Source organism: Simochromis diagramma, unplaced genomic scaffold (genome assembly GCF_900408965.1).
Source record: "Simochromis diagramma unplaced genomic scaffold, fSimDia1.1 OVJJ01000433.1, whole genome shotgun sequence".
NCBI lineage: Eukaryota > Metazoa > Chordata > Actinopteri > Cichliformes > Cichlidae > Simochromis > Simochromis diagramma.
Window position 1 is genome coordinate 4,626,606 of NW_024387031.1, and position 18,606 is coordinate 4,645,211.

General features: G+C 40.8%; 1 protein-coding gene and 1 long non-coding RNA gene across 2 annotated transcripts in view; both read left to right on the forward strand.

The window, feature by feature from the left end:
- Nucleotides 1-17,098, forward strand: part of LOC120740551 — a 37,968-nt gene extending 20,870 nt beyond the window's left edge. The window contains exon 2 of the long non-coding RNA XR_005697402.1: nt 804-17,098. This is a non-coding gene — a long non-coding RNA (uncharacterized LOC120740551). The remainder of the gene's footprint in view (nt 1-803) is intronic.
- The window catches only part of LOC120740550 (protocadherin-1-like), a 236,799-nt gene that overhangs the window by 200,169 nt on the left and 18,024 nt on the right, over nt 1-18,606 (forward strand). The window lies entirely within an intron of this gene.

Below are 18,606 nucleotides of genomic sequence, written 5' to 3' on the forward strand. Positions count from 1 at the left end.
CTTGTCTCTGTTTGGCTCTTTCCTGAGCTGCTTTAATTGTTGCATATTGAGTTTATTTTGCTGATTATCAGTGTGAAAACTTGGCCTGGACAACGCTGATCTTAGAATAAGTAAGATTTGAAACAAAAAGGTGTTCTGAACCTTCAGACTTTTATCATATAATACGGTTCTCGTTGAGAAGCCGTTATAAACAGAGCTGTAATGAGGCCGCTGCTGCGTCGACAGTGTGTCACTGTGATTTACTGTTCAGGCTTTCATCAGGAGCAGCACCACCTTTCTCTCTCCCACACACACACACACCTACACACACACACACACACACACACACACACACACACACACACACACACACACACGCACACACAATACAAAATAAAATGTTCGAGTGAAACTACACTATCCTTCACCCTTTCCTCTGTTGGTCCAAACTTTCTGCTTCATTTGAGCCCAGAGTGCGCCGTATCTCCTCGTCTGTAGGAATCGTCTGCTACATTGCATTCTGGGTGTAATTCGCCCCGGGGCAGTATTAGATTTAGCCGGTATCAGACTTATTTGTTCGCTTTACCCAGTTGAGTACACAGCGCGTACACGGCGTACAGTGAAGCTCCTCATCCACTTAGCACTCGGCAGATAAGAGCTTTCTTTATCCTGCTTATCTTGCAGAAGATAAAACACACTCAGAGGCCGAGTGGAAATGAGATGTGGCGACAAACCGCATCTTTAAACGAAGAGGTGTTTCTTCATTTCCAATAACGACGGCCTATATAGAGCGTGAAATGCTCTCAACTTGGTGTGAGAGGAAGCTGTGTGTGTGTGTGTGAGTTTGTGTGTGTGACAGAGTGATACAGCGGCATCATTTGAGTGTAAAATAAACGTTCAGTCGAAATAAGTTAACACATCTAAATGAGGGAAGGGAAGGTTGCAGAGGGACAAACCTGCATCCCATTTTCTGCATCGCTTCACCCATTCAGAGAGGTGCGGATGTGTGTGTGTGTGTGTCACTGGGGAGGAAGGGTGGGTGATATGTGCCGATGTTCACCAGGCCAAATGTTCAGCCAGGACAGTGTGGACAGAATGCCGCGCTGCATCGTCTGTCTTGCAAACCGTCCCCTGACCTCTGACATCACGTTTTTCGTACTGCATCTGATGATGTTTCGGGACAATGGAGTCACCTCAGACTGCTGCTGAAAACTTGTACACATGGAGATGGGTGTGGAATCTTAAAAGAGTCTACTGAGTTGTGACAGAATATAAAATCATAATTTGGAAAAACAGAAACATCCCATTAAAAATGTTCCTAAAGGCACCTTTCCAGAAGCCTTCTTCTTTTATCTCCCCTGTACAAGGTCGTAGAAAGTTTTAAAAAAAGAAGCTATCGTGGGATAACACTGTAAAAATCTTGTTCTTCGGTCCACCCTGTCCCTGGGACATGTGAGTCGAGTGAAGGCGAGCCTCCCTGCATCGCTGTAAACTGAGAGATGAATAAAAATGCCATTTTTGAGAGGGAAACATTAGCACAAAGTGATATATATTCATCTCATGGGTGAAAATCACCAACGTTAGTGTCCTAGTCACAAAATATCGAGAGGAGAATATTTCAGTCAAGTGTGCGATCTGATTTATTAATGCTGGCAACACACAATTTACTGCAAATTAGGCCGATATTTAAAACTGGAAAAAAAAGAACAAAGAAAGGAAAATAGCTAAACTTTTGTAAATCACCTGTGAAACTAATTACACCTGGAATTGCACTCACACACTACTTTGCCGCATTTAGTAATTTAGTCCTCGTGTAACCGGTGTGTTCCTGCGTTGCGTCTGACAATGAAAGGTAAAAAGCCCGCTCCAGCTCCTATAACCAAACATAAACAGTTGGGATGAGAGTTAGCTCCACCCACTACAACTTCCAAGCTAACGAGACTGTTCATGCTAGCATCAGCAGTGCCTATACACATACACAGGTGCCACTTATTCACAGCATCTTGTAAAGACGGGCGTAATGATGACAAAAATGAACTAAAACACACAATGAGAAACATCAGGCTGGGTAAAGATATAATGGTGTTGGAAAAGAAATGACTCTGACCTCTCCCACAGGGGAATTATGAAAAAGGGGAAAAGCCAGAGGGGTACCCCAAATTTATAGGGTTGCACCAAAGAAGAAGTCAGGTATACCACAGTTTGGGGTTTGGAACACATTTTGCGTAATTATAACAATATATAATTTGTGACCCGGTTACACTTGGACAGATGAGGCAGATACTGAGGATGAAGAATGTAAACCTCGTACAGAGAAGAGATCTCAGAGGACTTCAGCGAGAACACCGACAGTTTACTCCAGATGCCGCGCTCGGCTGTCAGTCCCAGCATCCCTGTCAATACATCCGATGCTGTGAGAAGGAAAGGACACTCAGTCAGCTAATGTTTGACTCTGTGTTTCTGTCTCGTGCTCACACTTCGTGTTCCCGCTGCTGGCCAGACTTGCTTTTATTGATGGTCAGTTTAGATTCCTGCATAAATACAACGATCCACACAAAACGCTCGCTGTTCACTTTCCTCTTCCTCACGAACCAAATTCATTTTGACCAGCCATAACACACATGTCAAATCACTGCTAACCAGCACTTTAAACTAGTGAGGTGATGTTTACGTGAGCTTAGTCTTTCCGTCAAATCCAAACTGACAAAGACCTTTCAGACACTTCACAGTCTGTTTATTAAAGCGTCAAATCATTAAAAACATTAATACATGTAAATTGCATGAATTGAAGTGTGAAGAAAATAATTTTCAGTGCAGTGCCCTCCGAAACACACAGGCTCGCCTCACAAGTGACACTAAAGTCGGGAATTAAGTTCAACTTCATCAAGCAGAGAGAAAAATACTCACCAGGGCGGTCTCGGGGTGTGATTTTAATCTACCAAGCAGGACTTTCAGAGATTAGACACATCGCTTTGAGATGGTGATTTAAACATTTGCATATATTTGAACATTACACATATATCTTTGTTCAGCTTTGTGGAGCAATTAACTCAACATATTTCTTTTATATATATGATATTTATCTCTGAGGGAAGAATCACTTGATAATACTTATACTAGTACCAGATGACTGTGTTGTTCTCACCTTCTAAAACTGCTTTTTTTTAGATTTCTTTCTCCAACTTTTCTATTGTGAGTTTTATTTTCTGCATTCTGTCTGGCTGTCCCTCCAAAGCTGTGATTTTAAAGTGGTTTATAGTCATTTACAGAGACTTTTAAAGAATTGAGAATTAAGAATTTTCTAATATATTCATCTTAGGTTGTAGTCAGTGTCAGGAATAAGGGGTAACCTACGATGTCGGCCCACTGGGGATTGTGGTGTAAAAAACAGCATGGGGGGTGGGGGTCCACATAAGAGGAGTCAAGTGGGGTTGTCATAGACTTCCATACAGTCAAATAAAGATTATTATTATGTCATATCTAAATCAGTAACTAGTATTTGGCCAGCCGATATTGATTTGACATCATAATAACAGTGATTCATCTCTCAAAGGTGTTAGCAGTTAGAGAGACTGAGGGAGCTTAAAGGTTTCATAAAGTGCGTGTGTGTGTGTGTGTGTGTGTGCGTGTGTGTGTGTGACATATGGTCGCTCTCTAAACAAGATGCTGACCAACTATGTTCTGATAAAACACACACACGCTCACAATGTATGTGCCCTCTGACCCTTCTACAACGCGAGTCTAAGCAGACTAAAATAGAAGCGTGTGTGTGTTTGTGTGTGTTAGTGTGTTATCAGAACGACCAGCAGCTCTGTAGCACTCATCTATCCCATAAGTCACTGGGGCTCCTGCTGCCTATTGATCTGGCAACCCTCCCTGACACACACATGGACACACAGACACACACTCGTCGCCTGCCAAGCACCGTCAGATGGTCTAAACTGATGAAGAGAGCGAGATAGAAGTAAAGTGGAATCATCAGCACCAACAATACCCCCTCCAAACTCCTCCACCCCCTTTCCTCCCACCCTCATCCCCCTCCCTCCCCTTCTCTCTCTCTCTCCTCTTCTTCCTCTTAAACAGTCTAAACCATCAGTCTTTTGTGCTCATTTATTAATCTTATTGTTATGAACATGTTGTCAGAGGAATAATGTTAAAGTCCGGCTGATGTGTCGACACCCTGAAATATAAAATCTAATACGGTACTGCATGTTTCCAAGGCATTTAAACGGGGTCCACACACATCATCAGGGCTCTGTTTTTGCATTTCACCCGGCATCGGTTGCAACTAGAAATTTGTGTTGCTAGGAGACGAGCTGTCAGCTTCAGTGACGAGGTCTTGATGGGAGCACTTCATACAACTCTGTATGTGAATGTTGTTGTTTTTTTCTTTTTGCCAGAAATGATTAGATTAAACGTTCGCGATCAAACGGCTCATTGGGAGACACTTTATTTATTAAATATGAACAATTTTATGTCAATTCTAAGATGTCTGGAGCAGCGTTATTATACTTTGGTTTTTTGTGTTAATGTGAAATTATATTGTTTTCAGATCAGTGTAGTTTCAGCTGGTTTCCACAAGTGATTTGCTCATGTCAGTTTATGTTTGCTTAAAAATGTCTCAGTATTAGTTTTTAGTAGATTTACTAGTTTCAGTGTGTAATTTTCGTGTTATGGGGGTATTTGTCCAGGTCAAAGCCTTGTAACAGGAACATAAACATCCCAGGCTCAATAACCAGGCATGTCAAAGTCTGACAAAGACTAACATGTGAAAAATTGCTTTACATTTTATTAGATGACATTGTTTCAGTCATTTTAATACACTCTACTTTGATTTGATTTCATTTAACTAGCTGTTTTCTCCCCACACATACCTTTATTAACCTGGCTGGTCATTGGTCACAGCACAGGCACAGCCGTGACTTCTGATAAAAACTCATGGAAGAAAATTTCTGTAGTTTAATCTTTTTTTTCGTTTTTTTTAACCTGTCCTAGTAAAATAAAGGAAGGATACTAAGCAGCTAAACAGTTATATTTATGTATTTATTTATTTGTTTGTTTGTGGTAAAAAAAAAAAAAATTTAAAATCTGATACTCTTAATTCACAGTCAGCTGTTTAAGTCCATCCAGAACCAAGTCTTTCCCAGCAGCATCCTCTAGGCACTAATTTGGGCAGTTATTTTAAGCATTCAATTTTAATAGCCATTAAAATATAAAAACTGCATGTATTGAATCACCAGGCATATCAGATGAAATGAACTTAAAAGGTTCCCCCCCCAAAAAATAAGGTTTTAAATATAAATGCAGCCAAAGATTTCATTTAGGGATTCTCGGGATGCCTCGTCTGTGCTTTAACTCAGATTAAGTGGAATTGGCACACACAGATCTACACTGATAACTCAACAACAGTCACACGCGCAGACACATAAGTACAGGTGTGAGTCTGTTCATGTTTTATGGTTCACAGACGCACACAGCTGTAGGTTTCGGTTCATGTATGGCTCCGGGCGTTCTGCTGACCTCAGCGCGGCAGCTCAGAGAGACGCATGCGGGGGATGCTGAGAGAAAGGTGTGTGTTTGCGTGTGTGGAGGTCAGCTGTAGCCTGCAGTGCAGTGGCAGTCACCTCTCTGGAGTCTCTGTTTGTTTCTGCATTTCCCACAAACCATCATACACCTTTTTTTCCCCCTTGTTTTGTGGTTTTTTTTTTTTTTTTGTAGCTCTCTCATTGTCACATGTCACTTCTGTCTTTATTTCCTGGTCTTGTTTTTTGCTTCACAGTGTCTTTCCTGTAACTTTGTTTCTCCGGTGTTCTTCTTCTTTACTTTTTCATTTATTACATGCAGAATCTTTAGTTTGTGCTTGAATGAGAAAACAAAGCTTGTGTAATATCAACTAACAAGCTTCATTTCTGTCAGACTTCAAATATCCACCATTTATCTGGAGATGATCAATGGAGGAACGGAACAGATAGACAGACGCATGAAGCAGCTCAGGAACATTTGTTTGGATTTTTGGAGTTTGTGATGGGAACACATGTTGTTGTGCGATGGGTTTCACATGCACAAATATGGATTCAGTGATTGTTTTGCTAACTGAGAGGTTGATTTGGGCGGATTCTGTCATCGTCTCTGGTTTCTGGGCAGATTTAGGCTGTTTATATGTGTTATTAGTAGGGAGGAAAGACGTTGCATGTTGGAGGTACTCTTTATATAAAAGTCCATTTTTTACATTGGCTTAGGAAAAGGTCAATTTTATCAACACCTGCAGTTCAGTCACCCGTGGTTGGAGTGTTTCCTGCAGCATTTCCATGTCATTTGACAAGAGGAGTCACTTTATGCTTTGCGCAAGTACAATGGCACACAGGAGTAACTGAACTCTATGTCAAATATTTTAATTTCAAAAATAATGGAAGGACAAGCTGAGAAACATGGCCTTGGTTCTGGCAGTCTTCATCGTGTTTTAATAGACATCCTTGCTCAGACAGCTCGACGTCCAGCTGTCACTCCTGTTTACTTTTAACAGAGACAGTCAAGTCATTTTTGGAGTAATGATACAGTTTCTCCCTTTAGTATATTACTAAAAATGAACATGGACCTCATGCAATAATGTGCCATCTTAACTCATGCACCCAAAAAACCATTATATTCACACCAGTCCATTTTACCAATCAGTGTATATTAAACAGTCCAAATCCTTCTAAATTCGTAGTTCTCCCACTTCTTGATAAAAGCTGAGTTGTATGAGGAAGAAGCAGAGAAACACCTGCTGCTAAAGGAAAGGAAAAAGAGTCCGAGAACCAGAGGTGCACCTTTCCAAAGGGAGTAAGGGCATTAAGGGAAAAACAAATCATAGACTGCAAGTGAGGTTGTGAAATATTGCCTAAAGGTGTGATACTTTGTCGTATAAAAAGATGCAAACCTGTATAAAATGCTTGGTTTAAGCACAGAATCGTGGAAGTACTGCATTGGCTTTTATTCTTGCTTAACTCTGTGTTTTGAGGAATTTCTTCATACAGCTGGAGGCTCTCCTCCTATCCCAGGATTCCTGAGCTCTTTGCCACTTAGTTTTTCACCAACATGCTGCAGCCTAATTAAATTTTCATGTTGTTTGCAGCTTTTAATCCACAACACAGGTGGATGGCGTACCTTATACCAAACTTTGCCTGCATATCTACCTTTCTCAGCCCATCTCTACAATTTTTTTTAAACTTAAACCAACATGCAAAGAGTTAACTTTGATCTCCGCAGGTCTGGTCCCCCTCCTTCGCTGCTGGGTGCAGGAGCTGCAGAGAGGAGGAACAAAGAGTGATGGGGGAGGGCAGAGAGAGGTTCAGGTAGGAAAGAAAGAGTTAAGATGAAGGAAAGAAGTAAGCAAGAAACCAAAAAAAGGGGATGGAAGATAAAAGGGAGATTTGGAAGCAAACAGAGGCTGAAAACAGAAATAAGCAGATAAAAAAAGGATGGAAGAGAAATCTGTGATTGTTTCTTTGTTTTCCAGTTTCACTCTACGTTCAGTCTGCAGTTGTTTGGAGGTTAAATTGAAATGCTTTTTAGTATTTTTCTGCATTATTTGCTGTCATTTAATGAATTACCACATCAAAGTGAGGATACAGAGTGCAGCCGACTGTCAGATTGTTGGTTTAAAAACATGATTTTTTTTTTATTCACTTTTTACCTTGTGAAGGTTGCACCAGCCTGAAACTCAAAGACCCTGAATGCTGTGGAAGAAAAATAAATTGAAAGTTTAGTTTAGATTTTAGTCCAATTCTCATCAAAATGCTTTATCAGTCCCAGCTCTTGGAGGACTTTTACTTTGTTGTCTCCTTGTGGTCTGAGTGCAGTTGGAGAGCCACACAGTGCACAGAGCTGTTTAGTTTGACTTCTTTACTAAAGATCTGCTTAGTGATCAGCTTTTATATATTTATATTTCTAAAAGGTCTTTATTTTTATTTAATATCTTAGGATGATTTCTATAGTATAGTTGAGACTGGGCTGCTGATGAACCGTTGAACTATTTTTTATGTTCACTGCAGCTACGTTGGATTGTTAACTCGGGGTTGTTGCCCAAAGTGGAGGAGTTAAAGCTGCAGGTAGGGACCAAAAGAATCAGATTGCAGATACAAGTGGTGGAAATGAGCTTCCTCTGAATCCTTAGAGATGGGGTGAAAAGGTCGGTCATATAAGGGAGGGGCTTAGAATAGATCAAAGCCACCTCAGGTGGTTCAGACATCAGACCAGGACGCCTCCTGGGCACTTCCTGGGTGAGATGCTGGATGTCTCCGGGCAGTTCTTTTGGATTGGGGTCAAAATGACACTGAGTGGTTTTGTTATATAAATACAGCAAAAATAATGTTTACTTGAAATGAGTAAAATCTAAATGAGACCAGAGTGAAAGGATGGCAAATGAACTCATATTAATAATGTGGATTGTACTTAGGATCAAAGCTGCAATTTGAAAGAAATTATATTTTTATTTCATAAAATATGCAGATTAATCATAAATACCTGTTTTTTTTTTTCTTTAGATGACGTTAATTTAATAATTAATAATTCTATAATTCTTTTATTATCTGTTGTTTATGGCTTTGCCTTTTATTACAAGCAGTGTTCCACCCTGCACATAATTCATGAAGAGTTCAGTGACTGCTCATCTGTTGCTGGTAAACTAGCTTTACTATGTATGCTAGCGCCCTGCTTTGATTATTGACTTCCAGCACTGACGACATGGCCACCCACTTTGGCGTGGTTGGCTGGTTGCTGGCATGTTAACAGAGTTTGCTTAGAGTGGGGTTCATGGACTTAAATGACGGATAAGAAGGCGGAGCAAGCTCAGAAAACAGCCGTCAATAAACAGAGCCTGTCTAGACACACAGACCCCTCGGATAAGTCAGAATTACTTTGATGACCACAAATCTGTCAAAGTAAGAAAAGATCCAGAGCAACAGAATTAATTCAATTTTCTAAAACCTTCTGGATGCAGTTGCCCCCCACCAAAGCTGCACATCTTTTATCATGCAACTGCGGCGTTGCTCTGTCACCAGCTGTAGTGCTGAACCAGTTTTTCCCCGTGAAGTTTAGCTGGTGAAGCAGCTTTCCTCCAGAGAGCAGCTTCGTCGAGCTCCAGCCTCGATTTATACCAACGGACTCCACTTCTGTTTGAAGGCTTTCAGAGTTCCAGCAGGGATCGGGGAGGAGGAGAAAAGTCGTCTGCCATACTTTATTTCATCCTTTAAATAAAATAAAATAAAATATCCCTCTACAAACTTCATCCCACTGTAGAAAAAAAAAAAAGTCTGACGGTGAAGTTTTATCTTCAGCTTTCCTTATTTCTTCATTTCTCGGTGAAATTATGTCTCTGCACAGCTTCAGTCTCTCTTTAAAATGATTTGAAAGTCTTCTGAGACGATATCTTTCAGCACAAAGCATAGGGAAATATGACTGTTGAAATAAGGATGTGTTTTGATGTAAATCTCTGGTGTCATCTGAATTTATGAGTAAACATAAAAACTAAGCGTAGTTATAATTTATTATGTTCCTCATTTTCTTCAAGCGTTTCAGTGAGGAAATGGAGAACAAGTCCTTTTTTACTCTGAGCTCCAGTTTTTATCGCTCTCATTCTTCATTCTTTTTATGTGTTATCTGATTTTTGTCAAAAGGTAAAAAATGGACAGGAAGTAAGTGATAACTAACGAGTCACCCCATCCACACGGTCATTAAGGTAATGAGAGCAGCTTGTAGCGTGAGTGAATACCAATAACCTCGATCAGGCTAAGCTGATGCGCCTACACAACACCGTGTTGCCTGTACAGCTTGTCATTGTGTTCCTCAACACGCCTGTCACATGTTGTTGTCTGCGGCCGGTCATACGTGCCAGCATCAATCTGTCTGAAGCGTCACTGATCCGTGTGCGGGAGAATATGAGAGCGCATCAATCAGCCGCAGGTGGACTGTTACTGTGGGATCAAACAGGAAGTGGCTCGCAGCGAAGCCGCTGACGGTCGTCGTGACAAACATACAATTGGTCTGAAGACATGAAAAGACAGAAATGATCAGTGAGGAAATCTGAAGAGCTGCTGGAGAAAAACACATTCAGAATCCTGATGGGTGCACTTGTGAAAAAAGTGTTAGCAGCACAAACCGTGAAGCCTCCGTAGCGCAGGGATGGCTTTAGTTTGTTGCCATGACATTCCTTTTAGGAAAAGAAAATGATACTTTCGCTTTTCTGTTGTCAGTTTACAACTCGCAGTAGTTAATCCTCATATAACAGTCTCAATAAGGGTCCCACTGGAGTCAAAAAGCCTAAAGACAGGATGCATTTCACTGTATACTTGCTGCTAAATGCCTACAGTGGTTCAGTAATGGGCTAATATTTCATGCAAACGAAAAGACGTCAAACGTGCATGTTAGCATGTTGTCTAAATGGCTGATAAAAGGATGATTTACAGACAGAAATCAGGTTTGAGCTGTGTTCCAGTACAGAAGTAGATAGTGCTAACCTAGCATTACACTGGACATCCACGACTTACCTTTGTCTCCTTGAATTTCCATTTTGGTCACGTTATGAAGAACACTTACAAACTGATTGTTGGCAAGTTGCTGACACTGAACATGTAAGCAGTGCTCTTCAGTGAAATGTGTTTTTTACTGAAAGAACAATATCCACTCAGTGTTAGTGCTATTAGTCCATGCTTTATGCTTAAAGGACTCTAAACTCTGACCTCAGGTGTAAGAGTGGTTTATAGACCCAACACTGATCCCAGCCACGTTCCACCAAAACAGATAGATGTTTAATATTTGGGAGACATTTCCTACTGCTATAATACCATCGATTATATAAAACATTGGGATGTCTAGAAAATGCTTTATATCTTTACCTTTATTTACATTATATTTCAATTTGCCTCGTTTAGGGACGGCAGTGTTTAAAATGACAAAAAGATCAGCATCTGTTCTGCTTTCCATGAACATCTCTATATTTTCTGATGAGCTGATGGCACAGAAAATGAATATTTGCTGGCTTTTGTGCATCTAATTAATTACTTTTACTGGAATATCTGGTGAATGTAATGCATTTTTAACATGGACATTAGTCAGTACAACAGACTTAAGATTGCTTTGATGTGGCTTAATTCAGTTTTTAATTCTTAATCTGTTTTAATTCTATTTTCTGAGGGTTTCAGCCATTCCATTTTTTTAAACAAATAGTTTTAAAGGGAACATCAGCAGCTCACAGTGCCAAAACGGTCCTTTACGCACACACACACACACACACACACACACACACACACACACGCACACACTGCTGAATGTAAAGAAGCAGCTTTGAGAGCATTTTTGCTGTGACAGAGCTAAAGGATTGTGAGGTCCTGTTAATAAGCCTCACCCCCCCCCCCCCCCCCAACTCTCCCTCCTCACCTCCTTGTGTCCCCCCTCCACATGATCCCTAAATGCATCTTGGGAAATGGCAGCAGCAGCTACAGCCGGGGGCTGCGATGCTGCAAATTTATTCACTTTTGTAGGATAATTGAATTTTTCCTTCATAGTAGGCCGATTCCACTGGGGTGTAAGTACAAGTGTGTGTGTGTGTGTGTGTGTGTGTGTGTGTGTGTGTGTGTGTGTGTGTGTGTGTGTGTGTGTGTGTGTGTGCTCTTTTTCCTCTGGACTATTAATAATTGACTGGTTGGCGTTTCTTTCTGTGTGAAGATTTATTTCACCTCACTGCTAATTCGGTCGTCTTTCAGATCTGATCTGCAGGTTTCTCAGAGTTTGTTTTTTTTATAAGTTTTTTTATGTCCCGGTTGGTTGATGTTATTTACAGGGGCAGGTTGCTGAGTTTGGTTTACTGTCTCAGCTTCTTGTTTGATGTGCGAATGTGTGAGTTAACTTCAAGAGACGGGCGTAAACAGGAACACTTTAAACCTACAACATTAGCGATTGTTTGATGCATGGAAAACAACGCTGACAGGTCTGTAAGTCCGGTCTGACAGCGGATTCGCACAAAAGTCACGTCTCACCATCTCAGCAGAAACATTAAAGGAAGAAATGACTGATTTCCTCTAAACATCTGGGAGCTCATTCCAGTTGTTTTGGTCATCGTTGCTATCAGACATGATCACATTTCACAGCTTCACAACAGGGAGCTCAGTGTGGTAGGATGTTTGATGAATCTCGAGTCCTTTAAAAGAACACTTCTTTACCAAATGACGTTACGTAGCCGAGTCCAGCATCCTCACAGCACTCGTGAGCTCTAACTGCGGTTACTCTGAAAAGAAGTCCAGCAGAGGTGTGAATCAGAGAGTCAATAAAGTCCAAAATATGTTGTTGTTATAGGCGGTAAGCTCATATGAAACTGAGTCAGAATGGATCTAGATTTTTTTAAGTGGATTCTTTGGCACTCATAGTTCCACTTGTATGTCCGCAGGCTTGCTATATAACAGAAAACAAAGATTTTATGACATGGCTGTTTATGAGTTGTACTGGCCGGTTTCACTAAAACCAACGGGACTCCTGAAACCCTGTAGATTTAAATAATAATTAAACAGTACTAATTATTCTGCCTCAGTTTGCAGATGACTGGCAGGTACAATTAACCTGAGTTCCATCCATCACCTTGCTATCCTTTAAGAGTAGAGGTGGATTTAAACATGACCAGATAGTATGGACCCCTTTGCATCCACACAGAGAAGCTAGACTTCCAGGTGTCCACGTACAAACAATGATGGACTCGCTTGTCCTTAATGAGGCAATCATGGGCATCAAGCAATGCACAAAGCCGCCAATATTCACTCACAAAAGCAAAACTGACAACCTGGTGTCTAAATTGAGATAATAATGTACTTGGTTGTTCTCACGCATGTGATAATTGGCAGCTTGACGTCCACGTAGAGACACAAATGGACTCCTGTATCCACATGAATCCACGAGTGATGATAATAGACGTATTAATGTTGAGCCAGTGATGGTTTGGATGTCCACATTAGGGGTGGGAGTGGGCGACATTCAGGTATCAGCTTGGAGATAAATAATCTACCTAATTATCCACAAAGCAGCATGCAGAAGCACCATTTCTACTTTTTAAAAATTGTTTATCCATTTATTTATTCAACCCGCAATGTCATAATTTACAAATTGGCCGTGTTTTTATTCATTTAAGAAAATCTAACAAGCATAGGTTATGTTCTTGGATGCAGACTGATCTTTCTGCCGCGCTGGAACAGATTATTTGTAGTATAGAGCTGAGTCGGGCTACAACAGTCTGCATACATAAACATAAGAGTGTCTGGAAAGGAGAATGTAATGTAATCTTTGGCCAACTTAGCCGGTCATTTCTTGAAGAAAAGAGACCAAAAATAACTAAAAAGATGCAAATACATCAGCTGGTTTACAATACGAGCACCACCACTTGCATAAAATTACCAAAGTGAGACCTAGTTTATGAAAATTTTTTAAAAAAAGGATGGAGGATTTCCCTTTAAAGAGATGCAGATGTGCTGCGGCTGCCAGCTCCGAGCCAAGCCAGAGTTTCTGTATTCAGGTCAGTTTGTGCATTCAAAGCAAACACAAACCATGTTCCTCTGCATCATTAATGACCTCTCTTTCACACACACTCGCTCACACATTCTCTAACTCTCTCACTCACTCACACACACACAGCAGGATGCAGTGGTCAAATATTTATGGCCAGGAGAAGCTGCTGTGTTATTGTACTTGATATAGCTCGGGGCGTTTTCTATTGCAGTTGCTTTAGTTGGTTTTCAGGCACCGATCACAAATACAAAACGCTACAAATAAAAACTTTGGTTACTTAACCGGGAGGTTCACTCAAAATACTTTTAAAATTCATCCCTGTCCACCCGATCTGCTGAAGAGACAGATTAGTGCCATTTACTGTAAACTCATCAAAGGCGGGGACATTTCTCTCCAGAGGACAGGAAGTACCGATGCTAGCTGGATGAGGAAGAGGAAGTCTTGTACTGAAATAGTAAAAGTAAAAAAACAGTTCAGGTCAGTGCCGGCAGCTCAGTGTTGTTGCATCACGCTGAGCTTCTGATGAAATGAGACCAGCAGCGGTTACAGCAACAAGAACACACTCATGCTTTATTTTCACTTTTGCTGGTGCTAAAGTTTGAAACAACGACAAAGAATCTGTGCCAAACACGTCTACGTTATTTCTAATTAATAAAGAAAAACACAGGCACAATTTGTGACTCCAATAAAGAGCAACTATCAGCTGGTACACCACACATGATGGCATCGCTGTGCAAGGAAATGTATTTTTATGCTCAAAGTAGCGTTCATAGTTGACAATCCAAATAATTCTATACGGATATAGGGGTTAGACACCAGACTTTTAATTTTTAAACCAAAATTACCAGTATGACTAGTTTCCCATCTAACACCTAAAACTCACGTGTGTCACTCGACAGAACCAATTACAAACTCCGCTGTAGCCTCTGCGTGTGTCCTTTACCGGCATCACGTCGTTATCCAAGCGACTGCTGCTGCGGTCGTATTGATGAGCTCAGAGCCGAGCAGATGCTGCAGCGGCTTATCGATCAGCCGGGAAGGGATGTTAAGCACGAATTAGTCCAGAATCAATAAAGAGCGACTGAACAGCAGAAGAGGTGTAAATGCAGCTCAGGTGAGTGTGGCTGTTTGGAAGGAAATAGGAAGTCAGAAAAAGGAAGCATATTGGAAGAAAGCAGGGCAGAAAGGACAAAACTGTACCAGAGTTTGCAGAGTGAAAATTTTTTCCTCAGTTTTTCCTTTGGTCCCGTCTCCTTTGGGAATCATTTGTTTACAGTGATTTGGTAAAATCATCTTTTAGATCTTAAAAGGGGGAAAGGAGACGGAAAGAAAGAGAGGCTGTTTGGAAGGAAGAGTGGATTTAGAAAAGCAGGAGAAAGGAGAGATGATAGGAAGGCAGGAGGGGGGAAATAGAAAATAGTATGGACAAAGAAGGAAATGCAGAAGGATAGACGTTTAGGAAATTAAAGGTTAGGCACGGAAAGCTGTCGAAATCACTCCAAATGCATGAATACATTTCGCAATGAGTTTGATTTATATAGTGCCAATTCACAATAAGTGTCCTCATGAAGTGCCCTGGATGAAAGGATGGACTTTTAGGTGAGTTGCAAGTATCCAAGAAAAGGTGGATTATAGACAAAACATGGAGATTAAAATGAAAGAAACCAGAAGGTGTTAAGAAGAAAGCAAGAAAGACACGATGAGGAAGCGTGTCTGCTCTGGCCTCATCGGCCCCTCCAGTATTTCATTTCGACTGTCGCCTCGGCTGCCCTGTTGTTTGGTTGGTTGGCTGGTTAGACACCCCGGGCTTTAAGCAGGAAATGGATTTAGACCTTGCAGGAAGCAGAGGGGAGATTTGGGAGGGGGACTCATTTTAAACGTGTCAATCAATACGTTAATGTCACAGAGGAGGAGACGCCACTGCCACTGCCAAAAAAAAAAAAAAAGAGAAGGCGATGGAGCGAGAAGCAAAAAGCGGAAACAAAGAAACGACTCTTTTATTTCTCTTCTCTCAGCCTGTTTGTTTTTTTTTCTTCTGCCTTCAGAGGGAGTCAAGGGGTGAATTAATTTTGGATTTGGAAAAAAAGAAAAGAGGGGTGTGGGTGTGGGGGGGGTGGAGTGCTTGTCTAATAACATCTTGGCATGAAGGGAGAGTGAGGGGCTTCTGAAAGCATCAAATGTTAATGTTCGAAAGAAAAAAACACAAATGATTTTCATCTGCGTGGCGCTCTCCTGCTAATTAGTGAAAGAACTGATGACATTTAAATATCTAATATCCTCTTTTTTCTTTCCTTCAAATCTGTGTGATAAATCTCAGACTCCTTTCCTTCATTTTCTGCCAAACCTGACTTCTTTTCTCCCCCTTTTTTTTCCTGTCATCTTTTCCTCAACTTTTATCCCCCCCACCCCACCCCCTCTGTCTCTCCTCCCCTTCGTCCTCTTTCCCAGCTCTGTGTCGATTAATTAATTGCCGGCTAATTTAATTTCTCAAAAAGTAATAACTTGTTTAAGCATGAATAAAGACTGACAAGGCAAAGTTCTAATCTGCCCAAAGTTTAATTAGATCCGGCAAGGTTTCAGCACGGAGCCAGACTGGGGGGTCACAGCGAGAGAAGGAGAGGGAGAGAGATACTAAACAATGAAAAGAAGGGGAGAGAAAGAGCCCTAGGAATGGATCTGGCCTAAATGCAGTCTGAAGTGGCTTCGCTGGTTTTCTTCAACTTCTGTGTCAAAAACTGGCCCAAAAGCACATCTTTCAAACACGATCGCTAAACCGAGCTGCTGTAAAATGGGGAATGAATTCTTCTGAGCACCACAAGCCTCTTGAAACGGTTCCTTTTAACTGTAATTTCAATACTGTTTAATGACTTGTGGATAGTCAAGAAGAACTGGCAGATTCAATTACGTTCTCTGTTTCATGTGTGCATGGAGCAAACAGAAAGCCCGCGAGCTCGGCTGGAGGAAGCTACCGGGCCCAAAAAATCATGGAAAGGTGCGGCAAGTGTCATTCAAATGATTCTTTGAACGCAGTACCCATTTCTTCCTGAAAAGATCATTTCAGTTTATTTCAAGGTGGCTCACAATTCCCAAATAATGAGTCCTGTTAACCTCTTTGTAAAGATCTGGAGTTGCACAAAGCAGCGTGCATCAGGGCGACAGTATTGTTTATCAAAAAGCTTCCTGCAGCTTTGCAAAAAACAACATTTTATTTTTTTTTATACACAAATCATTTCATTCATCGCATGTTTTGAAGGCGCAGCCAAAAAAAACCATGGCAATTAGCCACCTGGTTTTCGTAGAAGAAACAGCTTGATTTTAATAAGTTCACCAATTATGAAAAAAATGTTTTCTGCTGAAAATTAAAGTCTAATGTACGTTCTAATCAAAATGTGCTGTGTAAAAAAGCAGAGATGAAATGCTGCTGAAAATAAAAAGGCAACAGAGCATATCTGAGAAATCTCATTGTCAGGATGTTTAATAGTGCCGTTTTAGCAGTGCTGGGCTAATAGACCAAATATGGGGCAAAGAGTATTTTTACATGGGACATGGTGGAATGGTGTATAGATGTTAACCTGAACCACAATACTGCTGTTAACATAATAACAAAGTAGTTTTAGCAAGAAATACCAGAGAACGTTTTTCTCGAGTATTTAATTTCAGGCATGATCTAAATTAACTTTTATTCCATTGTTTTTTTTTCTCCTCTGTCACAATCAGTGCTGTTTTGAAATTCCCTATGGATTCCAATACAGAGACATCATATGATATCTGTGGTAAAACCTTCGACTCTAAAATTCTGCTAAAGCTAACTGCCATATTGCTAATTCACATTATGCATAATTAGCCCAGAAATACATGCATGTAGACCAAGAGTTAACTAGCTGGCCACCTCACAGTTGAAGATATGTGCACAGGGTTCAGTGCACGAACACAATTGGCTCAGATCTTTTAGGATCCTTTAAGTTCAGAGTGTCTGAAACCTCAGTGACAGCAGCAGAGCGGGGCGAGTTCCATTTGAATGGCGTGTTATTGTTAGAAGCATCATTAACAATTGGGAGAAGACTTTGAAAAGCTTTTTAGACTGATGCCTGTGAAATCTTAATAGGAACACACAGTGCAGCACACACTGAGGAGATCTGAATGTTGGTGTGTTTTTACAAGCATTACTGATCTGAGGCGCTGTGTGATTGTGACTGCAGATCCAGGTTTACAGCAGTGTGTGTTTATCGTGTAATACAAAGTGATAATTATGTTATTCGGGGGGAAAAAACTTCTGCTGCGTGCACAGCGACAATGCCTGTCTGTTATTACACTCAGCTGGGAAGTAGTTTGATCGTCACAGCTCTGGATTTTGTCCTGGTAGAGTATGAAGGGTTAAATAAAGGCTGGAACACATGTAGGTGTAATACAAACCGAGGAGGTGGATAAGGTTTGGTAGCTGAGGCGGAGCAATGCAGAGCAGGGATCTGTTCAAAATGCTGCAGTTCTGGTGTGTCTCCACTTGCTACCAGGGTAGAATTTCAATATTGCTGGTTTGTATGTTAACAAGACACAGTTTTGATGAGGCTGTCATACCTAGAACATTGCATTTATATTTTCATGACAAGCTGGCTGTATAAATTGCTGCTGTGTTACTGCACTGGTGGACTTTTTTAGGGAAAGTGTCTGATTTCTGTATATGAAATTTATACAATATTGTTTCCTCGCAAATCCCACAAGAGAATGAAAACAGTAGTACATTCATTTATATTTACAATCTTATTGTGTATGTTATAGTTATGAAATTGGGTGTTTCTTAGCCCTTTCCTGACATAACAGAATGATGATTTGTAAGCACTGGAAATCTTTTTACCGCTCACTGGAGTCTTTTCTGATATTTAATGCATAAGGACCAATCTGTGCAAAAATCCAATGTACAATCCTAAGTAACATAGATAAAAAGGCATTCATAGAGCACACCAATTTACACTCAATTTCAACTTAGATGTCTTTGAACTGTGAGAAGAAGCTGAGGTTCCTGCAGGAAACCCACTCATGCACAGAGAGAAGATTCAAATGCCACACATATAGGCCTAGCCAACAAGACGATTCAAACCCATG